General features: G+C 42.7%; 2 protein-coding genes across 25 annotated transcripts in view; one reads left to right on the forward strand and one right to left on the reverse strand.

The window, feature by feature from the left end:
* The window catches only part of LOC128929992 (uncharacterized), a 46523-nt gene extending 40747 nt beyond the window's left edge, over positions 1-5776 (forward strand). For 4 of the 9 annotated variants that reach the window (XR_013528636.1, XR_013528639.1, XR_013528640.1 and 1 more), the window contains one exon: positions 32-5776. The gene's annotated coding sequence lies outside the window, so the exon portion shown is untranslated. The remainder of the gene's footprint in view (positions 1-31) is intronic. The other 5 variants (XR_008477427.2, XR_013528638.1, XM_078354222.1 and 2 more) reach the window with 3 other exon arrangements.
* TMEM108 (transmembrane protein 108) overlaps positions 1-18112 on the reverse strand; it is a 337717-nt gene that overhangs the window by 20524 nt on the left and 299081 nt on the right. The gene's annotated exons all lie outside the window — the stretch shown is intronic.

Consider the following 18112-nt stretch of genomic DNA (forward strand, 5'->3'; position numbering starts at 1 on the left):
TATCATTTAAAATTTTTCTTTTTGGAGACAGAGTTTTGCTCTTATTGCCCAGGCTGGAGTGTAATGGCGCGATCTCAGCTCACCGCAACCTCCACCTCCTGAGTTCAAGTGATTCTCCTGCCTCAGCCTCCTGAGTAGCTGGGATTACAAGCATACAACACCACGACTGTCTAATTTTGTATTTTTAGTAGACACAGGGTTTCTTCATGTTGGTTAGGCTGGTCTTGAACTACCAACTTCAGGTGATCCGACCACCTCAGCCTCCTAAAGTGCTGGGATCACAGGCGTGAGCCACCGCACCTGGCCAATTTTAAGTTTCTTCTAAGTAGATCTTCCTTCCCTATGAAAGTAGGTTTTCTACTGCAAGATACCCTTTTAACAGAGAATCACAGCAGTTTGAGTAGTTTTCTGAATGATCCTGGATACTTGGTACGATTTTAAATTGTGTCTACAAGTTCTCTGACACTCTCCCCACCAGAGGTAGAGTCTATTTTTTCTTCCCTTGAACTTAGGTAGGACTTTGTGACTGCCTTGATGAATACAATGAGGCAGAAGTGACACCCTACATCCCTTCTGAGGCCAGAGACAAAAAGCCCTTGCAGCTTTTGCAGGTTTCTCTTGGGGGCTTTGGCCCCCTGTAAGAAGTCCAGCTCCCTTGAGGTAGCCACATGGAGATACCTTGCAAAGAGTGACAGGAATGCCTGAGGAGACCCAGCCAGGCACTGGACATGAACGTGAAAAGCCTGCAAGATGACCCTGGCCATTGCTGGACTGCAGTCACCCAAGAGATCCCAAATGAGAGCTGCCTAGCCGAGCCCAGTCAACCCTAAGTAACTTGAACAAAATAAATGATTGTTACTGCTTTAAGACACTGTTTTTGTTTCTATTATCAATAGATAACTAGAACACTTGGGAATTTAGCTTCTGCAACTGATGTTTCAACAACAAAAGAAAAGAGCATCTAAGCACACCAAGTCTATCAGAGAGTTTGTTTTCTACATGAGCAATAACGTGCAACCTTGCCAGGAAATGGGCTTTTCTAATTTCAAGATTATTGTTCTTTAATCGGAAGGGATGTTGAGACTCTGGTATCAGCTCCTCCACTTTACAGATGAGAAAGCTGAGGCCCAACAAAGTGAAATGATTTACCCTGGCCACATAGCTACACACAGGGTTAGGGATACAGAGGGACTCAAGCCAACTCATTGCCTGCCATTCCCATTAAGGCTCCAAATTCACACTGTTCTTTTTATTTATTAAAATTTCTTTTCCTTTTTTTTTTGAGACAAGGTCTCACTCTGTCACCCAAGCTGAAGTGCAGTTGAGTGATCACAGCTCACTGCAGCCTTGACTTCCTGGGTTCAAGTGATCCTCCCACCTCAGCCTCCAAAGTGCTGGGACTACAGGCACATGCCACTATGCCCAGCTAATTTTTGAAATAGGGTCTTTTCATGTTGCTGGTCTCTAACTCCTGGGCTCAAGCAGTCTGCCTGTCTTGGCTTCTCAAAGTTTTAGGATTACAGGCATGAGCCACTGTACCTGGCCAGTGTTCTTCTTATACTCACTGTGGTTCCAGTGTTCTAGCATGGTCCATCTCTGAACTTCAATGATTCCTTTTATCAAAGATCAAATATAAACTTCTAATTCCTTGGAGCACAGTTTCCCTTAACCAAAAATAAATATGTATCATTGACTTCAGGGTGAGCTGGATGACTGATCTTAAGAGGCATTCCATGCCTGTGACCTCACTTCTTGATGAAACCAAGGAGTTTTAGGTGGAAGTCTTTTCTGCTTCCTTCACTACAGGTTGCTACATTTCAAATGTTCCCTCCCATAAAATCTTGCTGGGTACATGCCTCAGATAACAAGGTTGAGGGACAGAAAGTTCTTCTCAGAGGTAACTGGGACCGTTGCCTGGCAGATTTTAGACATCTCTGAGATTACTGATTCAACAGCTATGTTGATGAGGTCCATGACTTGTACTTTGGGAAACTGCTTCCCAGAGTACAATCTCTTGAATACATTCCAGCAAGAAAGCCATGTGAGACAGGGCCTGTGTGCCCCAGACACCCCTATGGCCTCCAGCCAACATGAATTCACCTTGTGCTGAAGCTCTGAGAGGCTGACAGATTATGGCCTACTAAAAAATATATGAACAAACACGCATGAACACAAACCCACACAGAGTAAGCATAGGCCCTTTCCCGGGGACAAGAAACAGGGAAGAATCACACATTTTCAGCTCAAGTCCCCATCATCTCCATGCTCACATATGGTTAAGTCATATGTCTGAGGTCAAAACGATCACCATGTAGCAGTACCAGGATTTAAACCCAGGTTTCTCGGATCCTGACTGGCCAAGAAATCCTGGAAACTGAGAAATTTTTGATCCAGGAAAATGTCTACATGAATAGAGGAAAGCTTGATGAAGATAATAGTAACAACTGTGATGACCACGACTAAAAACAAATCTTTCCCCAAATGCAGCAACACTTGGGAGCAACTATGCTAACTATGCTACCTTTGTTTAATCTTCAGCTTTAGCTTTTTTTGCCTTAATCATTTGATTCAACTTGGTACAAACATTTTTCACCTAGAACTCCTCTGAGAATTCTTCCTGGGCCTTGAAACTGTTGTTAGGAATCCCTCCTTGTGTGCCTGTAACCTATAAGCTCTATTCCAGCTCTCACCTCTCTGAATGGAAATGGACAATGTCTTGTCTGTTTCTCTGTCAGAAGTGGATGCTGCCAGGGCTGGGACCATGTTTGATTCAATATTAAATGCCCATATCTAGTCCAGCACCTAGGCTACAACACATATTTGCTGAAGAATAAGAAACTTTCCTAAATCACTTACTAGCCATCTGTGGCAGCTGGTGTTTTCTGGAAATGACCACCACAGTCCATTCCAATCCACTTACCTTTTGTAAGTGTGACTTTGGCTCTCCTGTTGAGAGGTAAGGTCTACATTCCTTCCCTTACATCTGCGTGGGTTTGTGACTGTGGCTCGGTGATGCTACCTTACGTCTAAGGCCAGTAGCCATAAAAGGTGGTATGGCTACTTCTTGGTTTTCTGGTGGTGCTTACTCTTGGGAGCCAGCTGCCATGCTGCAAGGAAGCCTGAGTAGCCCAGAGAGGGGCCCATGTGGAAAGGAACTAAGCTTCATGGGCTTCAGCCTTAGCCTAACTTCTAGATGATAGCAGTACAATCCTGTTGGCCATGTGAATGAGCCATCTTGAAAGCAGATCTTTCAGCCCATGCAGCTGAGTCTGGGGAGAGCAGAGACAAGTGACTCCTCCCCAGCTACAGACATAAGAGCAAAATGAATGATTGTTATTGATCTAAGCCACTAAGTTTTGGGGTGGTTTGTTAGGTGGCAGCAGTAGCTGGAATACCAACCATGTAGAAGTGAAATCAAAGCTCTTTCAGTGACCATTCTGATTTAGATAAGAAGGGCTTTCAAGTGCTGGAGCTCAACAGGCTGATTTTGACTTGGATTTCCTTACTGTCCTCCTTTCTTGGCCAGACTGAGATAAAGGGAAACATCTCAATGCTGGGCTCTTTCTACAGCATCATGATTTCTCTGACAGCCACATCAGGCTCCCTCAGGGAAGTAAGGAACAAATGCATACTAGGAGGACGATGAAACTTCTGTGTGCGTGTGCGCACACACACACAGTGGGCTGGGGAAACAGGTGGAATAAAGCTGGGGGCTGTTATTTGCTGTCTGCATATCGAGGACATAGCCGTTTCCTTCAAGGAGCTAATAGTATAGAAGGAAATGAAATTTGTGGTGACAGGAGCATAAACTCACATACCAAAGGTGTTCTCTCAAAGACTTGCCTCAAATAAACAAAAATGAGAGTCAAATTAGATGGATGAAAAGGTCAACTCAGCCTCTAATAAGATAACAAGATCATTAATATTCATGGAACGTCTCTCTGACATCAGGGGAAAGAACACAAATGCATCAGTCCAGACTGCCTTGTACTCTCCCAATCTCAAAGGAAGAAGCTCATAAAAACTGCTCCCTGCTTTACAGTAGGGAACGAACCTGAGAAACACAACCTCAGCCAGGTGATCGAGGCCAACATTCACAGTTCTAATGTCACAATGACAATATGTACCCTTGATATGAAAAAGGTGCTTTATAGTTTTCCCCTCCCAAACCCATAAGCCCAGTATAGTCATAAGAAAAACATCAGACAAATCCCAATTGAGGGACAGTCTACCAAATAGGTGACCAGTACTCAAAACTGCCAAGGGCATCAGAAGCAAGGAAGGTCTGAGCAGATGTCATAGCCAAGGGGAGCCTAAGGGGACATGAAGACTAAATGTAATGTGGTATCCCAGATGACATCCTGGAAAAAAAAATGTTAGGCAAAAACAAAGGGAATTTGAACAAAGTGCTACTTCAGTTAATAAATGCACTACAGTAACGTAAGATGCTAATCACAGAGGAAAGTGGAAACAGGCGTCTAGGAATGCTGTACTACTGTTGCAACTTTTCTGTATGTTTAAAACTATTCTAAATTTAAAAATATATTTTAAAAATGGTGTATGGATGGCAGACAACAGGGACAGTGCAAGGCTTTGGGGCATGGATGGCAGAGAGCAGGGACAGTGAAGGCTACCCCATGGGGTGGGTTCTAAAAGGGGACATAACTGAAGGGAGGCTCATAGGCAACTTTCCCAGCACCCTAGCATGAGATCATGCACTCCCAGATCTGGGCATGCAGGTGGTGGAGTAGGGGTGGGTGCTGAGAATCTCCCTGCCTTAATGCCAACTTCTGGATCCTCAGATCTCTTTTAGCCTAGTTGACAGATTCTAATTGAATATATCCACTGATGTGCTTCGGAGCCCACTTAGAGAGAGGGGGGGAAATTCTAAGATTTTGCTGCATCTGTCTGTATTTCATGATTCTTAATTTTTAACCATTCTAATTCAAAGTATGGAGTTAGGTGAAATGGTCAGGGAGACAACAACCTGAACATACAGTTTTTAACCTGTTCAAATTCTAACTGCAGAATCAGGGTAAACGCCACCCATGCAACAGCCACTACTTTCTTGACCAAGCAGGCTGAATGAAAATCAAACCTTATTCATCAGTGCCATGGGGCTAGATTACCCTGTTGCTTAAATGTGGAAGTCACATAAGGTGCTGGACATGGATACATCCATTCTTGTTCAGAATTTCTGCCCATACTCCCTTCCTGCTAGGTGATGATGTATTCATTTCCAGAACCCAATTTGACTGTCACCTCATCTTGGCAAAGTCAAGGTCCCTCAGTTCCCCAGGTGGAAATGGTGGCTCCCTGCCCAGTGCTCCCAGACACTGTTTCTGTTCCTATTGTGACTCTTCTCTGCAAAGATACCTTCAGTAGAGGATGTAGTGGGAAGGCCATGGGCTTGGGGTCAGTGGGATTTGGGTTCAATCTTGGCTTTGTAACTTTCTAGTTATAGCCTTCAGGCAAATTAGTTAAGCTTTGTTTTTTCCTCAGCTGTATGATAAGGAAAATAATGCCTATCTGCAGGGTGCTTTTAGGGTGGGAATATGTCATTAAGATGGTCATCAGAGAGATGCAAATCAAAACCACATTGAGATACCATCTTACGCCAGTTAGAATGGCGATCATTAAAAAATCTGGGGACAACAGATGCTGGAGAGGATGTGGAGAAAAAGGAACACTTTTACACTGTTGGTGGGAGTGTAAATTAGTCCAACCATTGTGGAAGACAGTGTGGCGATTCCTCAAGGCCTTAGAAATAGAAATTCCATTTGACCCAGCAATCCCATTACTGGGTATATATCCAAAAGACTATAAATCGTTCTACTATAAGGACACATGTACACGAATGTTCATTGCAGCACTGTTTACAATAGCAAAGACCTGGAATCAACCCAAATGCCCATCGATAATAGACTGGATTGGAAAAATGTGGCACATATACACCATGGAATATTATGCAGCAATCAGAAATGATGAGTTCGTGTCGTTTGTAGGGACATGGATGAATCTGGAGAACATCATCCTCAGCAAACTGACACAAGAACAGAAAATGAAACACCGCATATTCTCACTCATAGGTGGGTGATGAAAAATGAGAACACATGGACACAGAAAGGGGAGTACTAAACACTGGGGTCTATTGGGGGGAAAAGGGGAGGGCCAGTGGGAGGGGGAGGTGGGGAGGGATAGCCTGGGGAGAAATGCCAAATGTGGGTGAAGGGGAGAAGAAAAGCAAAGCACACTGCCATGTGTGTACCTACGCAACTGTCTTGCATGCTCTGCTCATGTACCCCCAAACCTATAATCCAATAAAAATTAAAAAAAAAAAAAAAAGATGCTTAGAAGGTCCCACACAGTGCCTAACATTAAGTAAGTGGTAACTCTGGTTTTAGTTTCTAAACTAAACTTATACTCTCCCCTAGGGCTGTGAGTTCTTGAGCTATCGGAGCCCCAGAACTTAGTTCGCTATCTGTCTGACACATAATAAGAGCACAATAATGCTTTTGAAACCACATAGGAATGAAAGAATAATTCCACATATTTGAGTATTTGCAGCTGAATGCTTACCACAAAATTGTAGATGTTGATTTCTTTGAACACAATGTCAATGAAAGAAAGCAGTCAATAACATCAGTCCTGTGACATGCCAATTCAGGGTGTGTGTGTGTGTGTGTGTGTGTGTGTGAGTGTATGTATTTATCTTTTTACTTTGCTTGCTTCTATGATGAACATTAACTGCATCAAATGCACACACATCTCACAGGCCAGGGTGAGGCAGGAGAAGGATGAGCTGGAACCTAACTCCTGTTGATCTGTTGCAGAGACCCTCTCGCCCCATAGTTGCTCTCCGCATGGCGAGCTCCATTCCTAATTACCTAGGGAAACTGGCCTGTATTTCTCTCTGAAGTTCTAACGAATGGTATGAGTATTTGCCAAGATTTGGATTTTACAGAGACAAGTCCCTGCTTTTGCTTTTGGTTTAAGGCTTACGCCTTTAGAAGGCTGTGATGAGAGCAGCAGGAAATAGGACAAATAGGAGTTTTTGTTAGGGAGGCAGCTAATAGAACAGCCACACAAAGGGCCCATGAACTCCAGAGAGAAGCAAGGGACAGGCCTGCAATAGTGTCTCCAGAACACTTGGCTCCTATAAACCCAGTGCACTGAAATCCCCAGAGCCTGCAGCCCATGGCTTGGGGTCTGGTCCAGTGCACTCCTCAGAGAGGACCTTTGGGACTCCCAGGGAGCCTCTTGGACAGTCCTGGGACCTGCCTAAAGTTTTTGACTTGAGCACACCAGCATCTGTGTACCCTAAGCTTCAAATTCTCCAAAGCCAGAGGAGGAAAAAGACACATTGTCCTGGCCTGATTATGCCTGAGAATCACTTACATAAAAAGAGCACTGGGGCTTTTGATCTGATATCCTTCCAGGTGTGCTGACATCTTTCAGCACTTCTTCTCCCCTCATAAAAGAGCTTGTTGAGGAGGAAGGAGAAGAGGCAGTGGCTAGTGGTTAGCAGAAACAGTGGCCAAATGTCCAGGAAGAGGAAAGGGCAGGCCCACCTGAGGAGGGGCTGATGTCTAAGAAGGGGGTCTACTCCCTCTGGCACACAGTTTGCCTGCTCCTGAGCCCCTGTGGCTTTCCCTGGCGCACCATGCAAGGCTGCTTGGTATTCTCACTTGGTTCTGTTGTATGGCTGCAAAGCTGTGTGGCTCTGCTCTCCTTAGTTGCCAAAGGTTTACTGCCTACTCCAGTTTGCCTGGAACAAAACAGCTCAGGCAACACAGCTGTGCTTCCTTGTGAGACTGCCTAATTTCCCATTTCAAGGCGGGATGCCATACCCCAAGGTGTAATTTAGGTTTTAAGTATATGCTGAATTTCACAATTAAATTCTGAAACTCAGCCTTCCAGGCTGTGCACACTTGGGAATTAAAGCTTTCTTTTACTCTTCCCTCCTCCACTATCTACCCCCTCCCCACTATCAATACTGATACCATCACTAATGCTAAATTTCCATTTATTGAGTATCTACTATCTGCTAGGCACTTTTAAGGCTGCACCTGACACCAATAGCTTACCTGAAGCTTACCCTGAATGACCCTATGGTCTAAGAAGAATGTGTTCTCAGAACTCCAAGCTAAGAAATCTGGGAGTGGCCGATCCGGAGATTTATTCCTTACTTATGAGAAACATCCGAACCTCTGACCCATTTCATGGAATGCAGGCTGTACCGGGGATTGAATCCCTTTGTTTTGGGTTAAATGAAAGTTGACAGGTGGAGGTTGTTGGGGGAGGGTGCTAAGTGACAATGCTGTATCAGCTGCATGCTCTTTACCAGCAAATGCAGTTCTATCCAACTCACCACCACTGGACTCCTCTGTATGTGAGTCCCCTCAATAAACCCGATGTCTCATTTCTAGCTTGAGGTCTCTTTTTCAGCCTCTTGAACATGGTACCATCACTACTGAAGTCAAGAGGGGTCCAGCATGACAGCACTGTACTAAGCAATTTCCATATATCATCTTAATCTTCACAAAACCCTATGAGGTAGAAAAGGACAAATCTTAACCCATGTCCTATGTGATTATAAGGGTACTGATCCTCCACCTTTTTGTTATTCTCTTTTGGGCTACAAATCTGTGGATTTGCATACCTGGAATGTTTCACTGTGGCTTTCTGGTAGAAAAACTAACAATACCATTTATCTATGTCAAGCCAAGGAGACACGATCAACATACAAAGAACAAGAAGAGAACAGAAGATGGTTTATAATTCAGAAGCACATTGGGTGGAACATATTTTATGTATAGAAGCTTGTCAGGGAACCCAAGAAAGCTGGAGGAACCTGGAAGGCTTCCTGGAAGAAGGGAAAGCTTACTTCTCTTATCACCACTCCACCATTTGTTCATTTCTTCATTCACATATTCAACGAATATTTATTGAGGGCTGCGTGTGGCTTTGTGTTTCCCGGATAAACTAGTATCCTGATCTTAGCCATGGATCTCAGCTGCTACTATCTCATTCCCCACCATGGGCAATAAGATGCATACTGGTAGGGAAAATTCTGGCAAATTTTGTAAATTTATCCATAGGCAGAAACACTTTATCACGTTTTATGTTCAGAAGAGGAACACACATTTATTAAGCACCTACCATATCTGCAAATAACTTTACTCCTGAAAACTGGTTTGATACTTAAGCAGCTTTTGTAAGGTGCATTTCATTCCTTAAAACTAAAGTTCAGAGAGGTTAAAAGATTTATCCAAGGCCACACATTCAAGGTGGAGCCATGACGCACAACTAAGTCTATTCCTGTTTTTTCACGCTTCCTGCTTCTGTGTCTCCATTTTCAGCTCTCGACACTGCCAGCTGCAAACTTCTTTAGTAGTTATTCCTGATTACTTCTGCTCCTGGTGAGCTCATAACCTGACTAAAGGGCTCTGAGCTTCAGCAGACCTTGAGGATGACAGGCAGATGACCCTGCAGAATCAGGGTCTCTGGGCTGTTCCATTTTGGTCTGTCCCCCATTTCAGTCAGGGGTACAGTTCAAACCCTGCTTCTGAGTTGAACCCAAGAAAATAAGACCAAGATGAAAGCTTAAGTGCATCCCCTGAAAGGCTCTCATCTCCAGTCTAAGCTTGGAAGTGAGGAGATGGACCACCACAACCCAACTTGGAGATGTTGTCTCTTGTGGAAACACCCTCCTCAGTAGCAGAAGGATACTATCCCTATATCCTAGGTTGGTGGGTGGGAGACAGTGGTTCCTTGCCTCTGATATTTGCTTAGCTGATCCTCCCTCACCACAACCACAGCTCCTAACAAATCCAGGTACCCAGACACATAAATACCACCCTATGTGTATTTCCTGTGTCCTCTCTTTTCTCCTTCCTGAGGAGGTATGGAGAGAAAATAAACACCAGAATCACACAAAGCTAGGTATGAACTACTCACTAGCTTTATGATCTTGCATCGACCTCCCAGATAAACTGGCAGGGTTGGGATTCTGTCTGGTCTTTCCATTTATCATGATGTCCTCTTTTTGGTTCTTTTAGATTTTGCATTGGGTTGATGTAGTGGATGCTGTAGTCCACTGCCCAGATTCCTCTCTCAACCCACAGCAATGAGGCTCTCATTCCAGAGCTACTAGAGGGGTGCCAGATGATGGCACACAGCTGAACTTCTCTTCAGCTATTGCCCTCGGATTAAGAGAGCTGCCTTGCTCAAGGTTACACCCCTTTCCTGGGAAACCAGTATCCAATGACTGGTTTCTGTAAAAGGACTGGAGCGGCCTTAAAAGAGCTGCCTTGCTTCCATTTGGGAAGACTATGAAGAACCATCCCAGCTCTTATGGTTGGCCAACGCCTTGGTGTGACTGTGTTGCAGCCCAACTTCTCCCCTTGCCTAATCCTGCTTTCCTGACTCTCCTGAAGGAAAGTAAGTGATTCTGGGAGTACTTCTGGAAAACCTCCTGCATGCAAATTTCCAGGTCCTAATCTGCTTCCTGGGAACTAGGTCTGCAACAGATGATATCCAATCAATGTTCATGATGAGGTAGACTATTCTTCCTTCTTGTCACTCCATTCCCATGTCTTTCTCCACCATATTACTTTCATCCCATTTACATCCCTTTAAGGTTTCACCCCTTCCAGGAAGGCGTCCTTCATGCACTCCTTCCAGGTTCTGGTCACTCTCATCATGACTGCCACTCTAATAGATGGCATTAAGACTTTTATTCTTATGAAAATCATTCTGTATTTTCTCACATCTTTCCATTATCCTGGAAGCTCATTATGACTAGGAGATTTCAAATTTAATTTTAAAATATTTTCTCTCACTCAGTCATATACAGTGATGGTTGGAGGCACTTAATCCTGTTGGCAGAACACATTTGACAAATTCCTTGTCAGTGCTTCACCTTCCTCTCATTTAATTCATTCAGCACACACTTACTGGCTGTCCGGTCTGAGCTAAGCATTACCTATGCTATGGGGACACACAAAGAAATGACGTTTCCTTCCTACTGTCCAGGGGGTTGTAGTTGAGCAGGAGAGGCTTGTGGTAAAGTGGCTGACCCCGAGGCCAGACTGCCTGGTTCCAACCTTTCTCTCCCAATTTCCAGCTCAGCGGCCTGGGGCAAGTTATTTAAGCTCAAAGCCTGTTGCCTCACCAGTAAATGAGAATTCTAACAGTAGCCACTTCGTTGGGTTATTGTGAGGATTAAAAGAGTTGACATGTAAGGTGTCTGTACTACTGTCTGGTACACAGTAAGCATTATTTAAGTCTGCCTTGCCCAATGTGGTAGACACTAGCCACATGTCACTATTAAGGACTCCAAATGTAGCTGTGTACTGTAAGTACAAATTATTAATATATATGCAGCGTTGAAGACTTAGTCTGAAAAAAGGTAGAATATTCCACTAATCTTTTTGTATTGATTACATGTTGAAATATTTTCGATATATTCGGCTAAATGTATTAAAATTAATTTTCCACTTTAATTCATGTGGCTGCTATATGAATTAAAATGATATGTATGGCTTGTATTATATTTTCTATTGGACAGTACTGACCTAAGTCTTTGCTATAAAAATAATAGGCCAGGAGCATTAGCTTATGCTTATGACCCCAGCACTTTGGGAAGCCAAGGCAGGCAGATTGCTTGAGCCCACCAGTTCAAGACCAGTTTGGGCAACATAGCAAAACCCTATCTCTTAAAAAATACAAAACTTTAGCTGGGTGTGGTGGTACACACTTGTAGTCCCAGTTACTCAGGTGGCTGAGGTGGGAAGATTTCTTGAGCCCAGAGGCTGCAGTGAACTGTGATCACGCTATTGCACTTCAGCCTGGATGACAGATCAAGACCTTGCTCAAAACAAAACAAATGAGAAGCAGAAAATAAGAAATGCCATCATAAAGGTATATGTACTGCCAGAAGAACTGTTCTAAGAGTGAACAACCAGCATCAGTATCATCTGTCATCTGGGAATTTGTTGAAAATTCAAACTATCGGGTCCCTGTTCCAGAAGGACTGAATTAGAAACTCTGGGGAAAGGTCCAGAAAGCTGTGTGTCCAGGTGATTCTGATCTGACCAAAGGGTAAGAGTTACTTTCCTAAGGGAGTACAGAAGAATCAGTAACCAATGCAGTTAGAGAAGACCAAGTTGTCCTTCACAATAGTACTGAAGAAAGGGCAGGGCAGGCAAGGCCACACAGAAATGGTCCATGCAGGTAGTAAGTTTGACATAAAAGTAGTCAGGTGGCCTATGGCAAATCTCCATCCTGTTCTGCTTGTCTCCTTTAGATGCTGCTTTTTCTGGAAACAACACCCTCTGGCCTGGATGGGTCCCATGTCCTCTGCATCTTTTTAATCTAAAGTGAGCCAAGAACAAATTGGGTTTAAACTGTGTGCTCTTAGTGAAAATAATTTGCATTTGTAAAGCATGACCTCAAAAGGTGTGTTTATTATTTCCTGTGTTGTGCTTAGCACCAGATAGATGTGGGGCAGATGGGCAGCCCGGGTTCAGAAAGAGAGTGCAAGGGAGAAGCAGCAAGAGCTCAGGAGCCAGCTTGTGAGAAGCAGGTCTGTCAGTCTCTAAATAGAGCTACTTCCTGAGAGTACCATAAACTAGGGGAGGATTAGAGGTGGCTGCAGAGATATTTTTCCATTAGGAAAAGATTCTACACTAACTCCATGATTTTGCACTTTGTACTTATAGCCTTTATTTTCTTTTGGACTCCTACTAAATGGATGCCTTACAGTCGATAAAGCCCAAAATTTGCCCTTGGTCTTCAGTAGGGTCATAGAGAGGAACATGAGTCCAAAGAAGCTCCTGCACTGTGGTGTGGGTATGACACATCATGAATGAAAGGACTTGGTAAGCTCAGGCCACATTTTCTTCCCTGGGGGAGTGGGACTGGAGGGCTGGAAAGAAGGGGCTCCATGGGACATCATCATTGTGGAAGAGGCTGCAGGTATAGAATGAATTCTTCTTTCTACAAAAGCCTGCCCCCAACAACCAGTTTCCTTTTTATTTTCAGCTTGTGTACTTGCAGCCATCTTTGCTGTTATCAATGATATCTTCATGCACAGTGAATTATGTTGTGGAACTTCTGGGCCTGCAGCAAAGTTTCTATTACACCCTTTCCTGGAAGTAGCCTTTGGTCTATGGCCCTCATCTCCCCACAGCAGGAAGGGCAAGCATCATATCATCAGCACTGAAAGATGCATCAGGTTTACTGGCAATAGCACTAATGATGTTAATTACAGAAGTAATGGTGAGGTGGTGGTGGTGCTAGGAATGCTCAAATACATATTATTTATTTGGTCCTACTTTTTCCAGGTGTTAAGTAGTTTATTACTATGCCATATTATATTTTCCAAAGATGATTGCACCAAAATATCTCATTCCACAGGTTCTTACAATGACATATTTCTATTCACTTGAGACGCAGGGTCTGCATTCCCTCCTCTTTCATATGGGCAGTTTTTGTGACTATGACAGAAGTGATTCCATGAGTTTCAAGCCCAGGTGACGAAAGATAACGTGTAATAGAGAGAGATCCCAGATGGCCGATCACTAGCAGCTCAGGCTTGTAGCTCCCAGTGAAAGTGCAGAGAATGACAGGACGCCACACTTTGAGACGAATTTTTGTTGCTCACGGACCAGGAGATTCCCAGCAGAGGAGCCCCACGGGTCGCCAGTGTGATTCTTGTGGCCAGCGTGGCAGTTTTGCCGGTGTCCCAGTGCGGCAGTTCTCAGTAAAGAATAAATGGGACTGGGTCCCCTTTTGGTTGACGTTTGGAGCTCCGGGAAGGCTGAGTTACCCATTCAGCTGATTGAAGAAGGAATTCAGGAGGGAAGCCAGACCGGAGACACCCGGGCAGAAAAGCACCAAGAATCTTGACACCATTGTTTTAGCTGGCGCAGTGGGTTGCTCAGATTTCGGCGCTGGGAATTAACAAGTTGGACGTTCACTCAGAGACCTAATTTGAAAGTCGGTAATTACAAAGACGACAGGTGGATACATTTACAATGACGGGAAGAAACCAGCATAAAAAGGCTGAGGATACTCAAAATCAGAATGCCTCTCCCTCTACAGAGGATCACAGTTCCTCATCAACAAGGGAACAAGGCCTGATGGAGAACAAGTGCATTCCAATAACAGATTTAGGCTTCAGAAGGTGGATAATAAGAAACTTCTGTGAGTTAAAGGAACATGTTCTAGCCCAATGTAAAGAAACTAAGAATCCTGAAAAAAGGTTTGTGGAATCCTAATGAGAACAGACAATTTAGAGAGGAATATAAGTGAATTAATGGAACTGAAGAATACAATAAGAGAACTCTGTGAAGTATGCATAGGTTTTAACACTCGAATTGATCAAGCAGAAGAAAGGATATCAGAGGTCAAATACCAACTTAATGAAATGAAACAAGAAGACAAGATTAGAGAAGAAAAAGTAAAAAGGAATGAGCAAAGTCTCCAAGAAATATGAGACTATGTCAAAAGACCTAATTTACGTTTGATAGGCATACCTGAATGTCATGAAGAGAATGAATCCAAGTTGGAAAATACTCTTCAGGATATTATTCAGGAAAACTTTCCTAACCTAGTAAGGCAGGATAATACTCAACTCCAGGTAATACAGAGAACACCAGAAAGATATTCCTCAAGAAGAGCAACCCCAAGACACATAATTGTTAGATTCACCAGGGTTGAAATAAAGGAGAAAATTCTAAGGGCAGCTAGAGAGAAAGGTCAGGTTACCCATAAAGGGAAGCCTATCAGACTTACAGATCTCTCAGCAGAAACCCTACAAACTAGAAGAGTGTGGGGGGTCAATATTTAATATCCCCAAAGAAAAGAATTTTCAACCCAGAATCTCATATCCAGCCAAACTAAGCTTTATAAATGAAGGAAAAATAAATTTTTTCGTGAACAAGCAAGCATTCAGAGATTTCATCAACACTAGGCCTGCTTTACAAGAGCTTCTGAAAGACGCATTACACACAGGAAGGAACAATCAGTATCAGTCATCCCAAAAACTTACCAAAAGGTAAAGAGTATCTCCATAATGAAGAATCTATATCAACTAATGGGCAAAATAGCCAGCTAGCATTAAATGACAATATTAAACTCACAAATATCAATATTAATCCTAAATTTAAATGGATTAAATGCTCCAATCAAAGACACAGACACGCAAACTGAATAAAAAGTCAAAACACATCGGCACTCTGTATCCAGATCCATCTCATAAGCAAGGACACACAAAGACTCAAAACAAAGGGTTGGAGGATGACTCACCAATCAAATGGAGAGAGGAAAAAAAAAACAGGAGTTGTAACTTTCGTCTCTGACAAAATAGACTTTGGTGGTAACAAAGATGAAAAGAAACAAAGAAGGACATTGCATAATGATAAAAGGATCGATGCAACAATAGGAGTCAATGATCATGAATATATATGCAGCCAATACAGGAGTACCCAGATACATAGGACAAGTTTTTGGTGACTTATAGAGAGACTTGGACTACCGCACAATAATGGTGGGAGACTTTGACACCACATTGTTAATGTTTGACAGACTGGCGAGATGGAAAATTGACAGGGAGATTTATGATTTGGGCTCAGACCTGGAACAAGTAAACTCAGTGAATATTTATAGAATTCTTCACACAGAACATTCATTTTTTTAGTGTCACATTACACCTATTTTGAAAGTGACCACATAGATGGAGGCAGATCACTCTTCAGCATTTGCATAGCATTTCACAGACTTAAATGAAATATTGGTTGGCTGTTTGTTTGTTGTTTTCTTTCCTTGTTCCTTCCTGTCTCCGCAGTTAAGCACAATGATCAGCATAAGAGAGGTTTTTAATGCCTACTTTTAGATTGCATTCCAGCCTGGGAAATAGAGCAAGGCTCTTGTTCTCTCTCCCCCTTTTATTTTTCTCTTTCTTTCATGAAAAAAAAAAAAAAAGAAGAAAGATAACATGTAATAAATCTGGCTGCCTTGAAGCTGCCATGCTCGAGAGACCACACAGAGATGGAGGGAGACACTTAGAAGTCCCAGCTGTCCAAGCCTCTGGCTATGTGAATCTTCCTGGCAGCAACTGCCAGACATGTGAGCAGGCAAACCTTCAGGTGATTTCAGCCCAGCTGATGCCAAGGGAAGCAGAGACAAGCTGTCCTCACTAAGTATTGTCCAGATTGCACACTTTGAAACAAAATTAATGGTGTCATTAAGGCGCTGATTTTTGGGGTGGTTTTGTTGCTCAGCGATAGTAAATGGAACTCCTACACAACCTCATTAAACCCACATAACATTTTAACCTAGGTATTATTATCAGTTATCTTACAGATGAGGAAACATACAAATGGATTAAATAATTTGCCTAAAACTTCACAGCTGGTATGTAGCAGAGCTGAGCCACAGTCCAGGACTGTCTTGCCCTGAGTACAGTAGCAGCTCTTTGAGTCACACCTTACGTGGCTTGGGCACACTCTAATGCATGTACTACAGTCCCTAGTGGGTCTCTGGCAATGCCTAGAAATGTCTGCTAGATTATACATGTCTCTACATAGACAGCTATAAGCAGAAATGATGCAAGGTTTTAAAATGTGTCTTAGGAAAGAAGACCTATCCTTAAAGGTCTGCAGATAAGGTTGATTCCTATGTCCAGTATGAAGAGACATTACCTTGAAGTGGGTCTTGAGGTTACATGAGGTCTGTAATGTCCTAGAACTCTAGTGGCCTTTTAGAGATCAGCCTATCTTTTTTGTTTTTACCATTCATAATAGTATTTTAATCAGGAAATGTGTTCTAAGAGTCAAGCAGCTTCTTCACTGTCTTTTACTTTGGAATCCAGTTGGTTTGTAAGCTGGAGATAGCCCATTGGGGATAATCTTTCAAGGCTGCAGCAAGGTCACATGTGCTACTTAAATTTTCACCAGTTGGTACACCCAAAATGACTTTGGGGATACGCTTGGAATTGGCAAGCTTCCAGAAAATTGAAGGACCGTCATCAGAGATGGTGCACAGCGAGTGGGAGAAAGATTACCAACCTCACTCATGGTGAGTGAGAACCTTCAATTAGGTGAAGCAGGTTTGCTTTTGCAGAACTGGTTTTCAGACCAGATCCCTCAGCTGGCTTGGACAGAGAACAAACGTAGTCAGTTACGGGCTGCTCATTTCTATTTCTCTGGGGGTTCCAGAGAACTGTCACCTAAAGGGTGACAGTAACCTATTTACAATCAACTGTAGGCTGACTTGACCCTGTTTTGAAATTACTGAATATCCCTTACCCCTTCATTGCTCCCTTTTAAAAGACATTTCTTTTCAAAATTAACTTTATTGAGGTATGATTTACATACAATAAAATTGACCATTTTAAGTGTATAGGCGAGTTTTGACAAAAGTATACATTTGTGTAGCCACTACCATAATCAAGACACAGAACACTTCCATCTCTCCATAAAGTTCCCTTGTGTCCCTTTATAGTTAAATCTCCTCCCCAACCCTCACTCCAAGCAGATGATCTGCTTTCCATCACTGTAGGTTTCTTTTGTGTGTTCTAGATTTTTGCAAACATGTAATTAAATACAATTTTTTTGTGTCTGGCTTTCACTAAACCTAACAGCTGTGCAACTTACCCATTTGCTGCGTGTATCAGTGATTTGCTTTTTTTTTTTTTAACTGTTGAGTAGTATTACATTACAGGGATATGATCAATTTATATATTCATTCATCTGATGATAAATAGCTGAATTATTTCCAGTTTAGGATTACTATGAATAAAGCTGCAATGGAACATTTGTTTACAAATTCTTTGTGAGGGCATATGTTTTCATTTATCTTGGGAAAATAGAGGTGGAACTCTGGGACATATGGTAGGTGTCTATTGAACTTGATTAAAAACTGCCAAACTGTTTTCCAAGTCGTTTACCATTTTTTAGCTTTTTGTTTAAAAATTTAATTATGTCGACTGACAGATGGATTAATTGACTGTTGAGGTAATAAAGTATATTGGCATAATGCAAAAGTCAAAATGCAGAAAATAACTACTGTGATGTCTCTCCCACCTTTAACCCCCCTGAAGGTG

Source organism: Callithrix jacchus, chromosome 17 (genome assembly GCF_049354715.1).
Source record: "Callithrix jacchus isolate 240 chromosome 17, calJac240_pri, whole genome shotgun sequence".
In the NCBI taxonomy this organism is placed as follows: domain Eukaryota; kingdom Metazoa; phylum Chordata; class Mammalia; order Primates; family Cebidae; genus Callithrix; species Callithrix jacchus.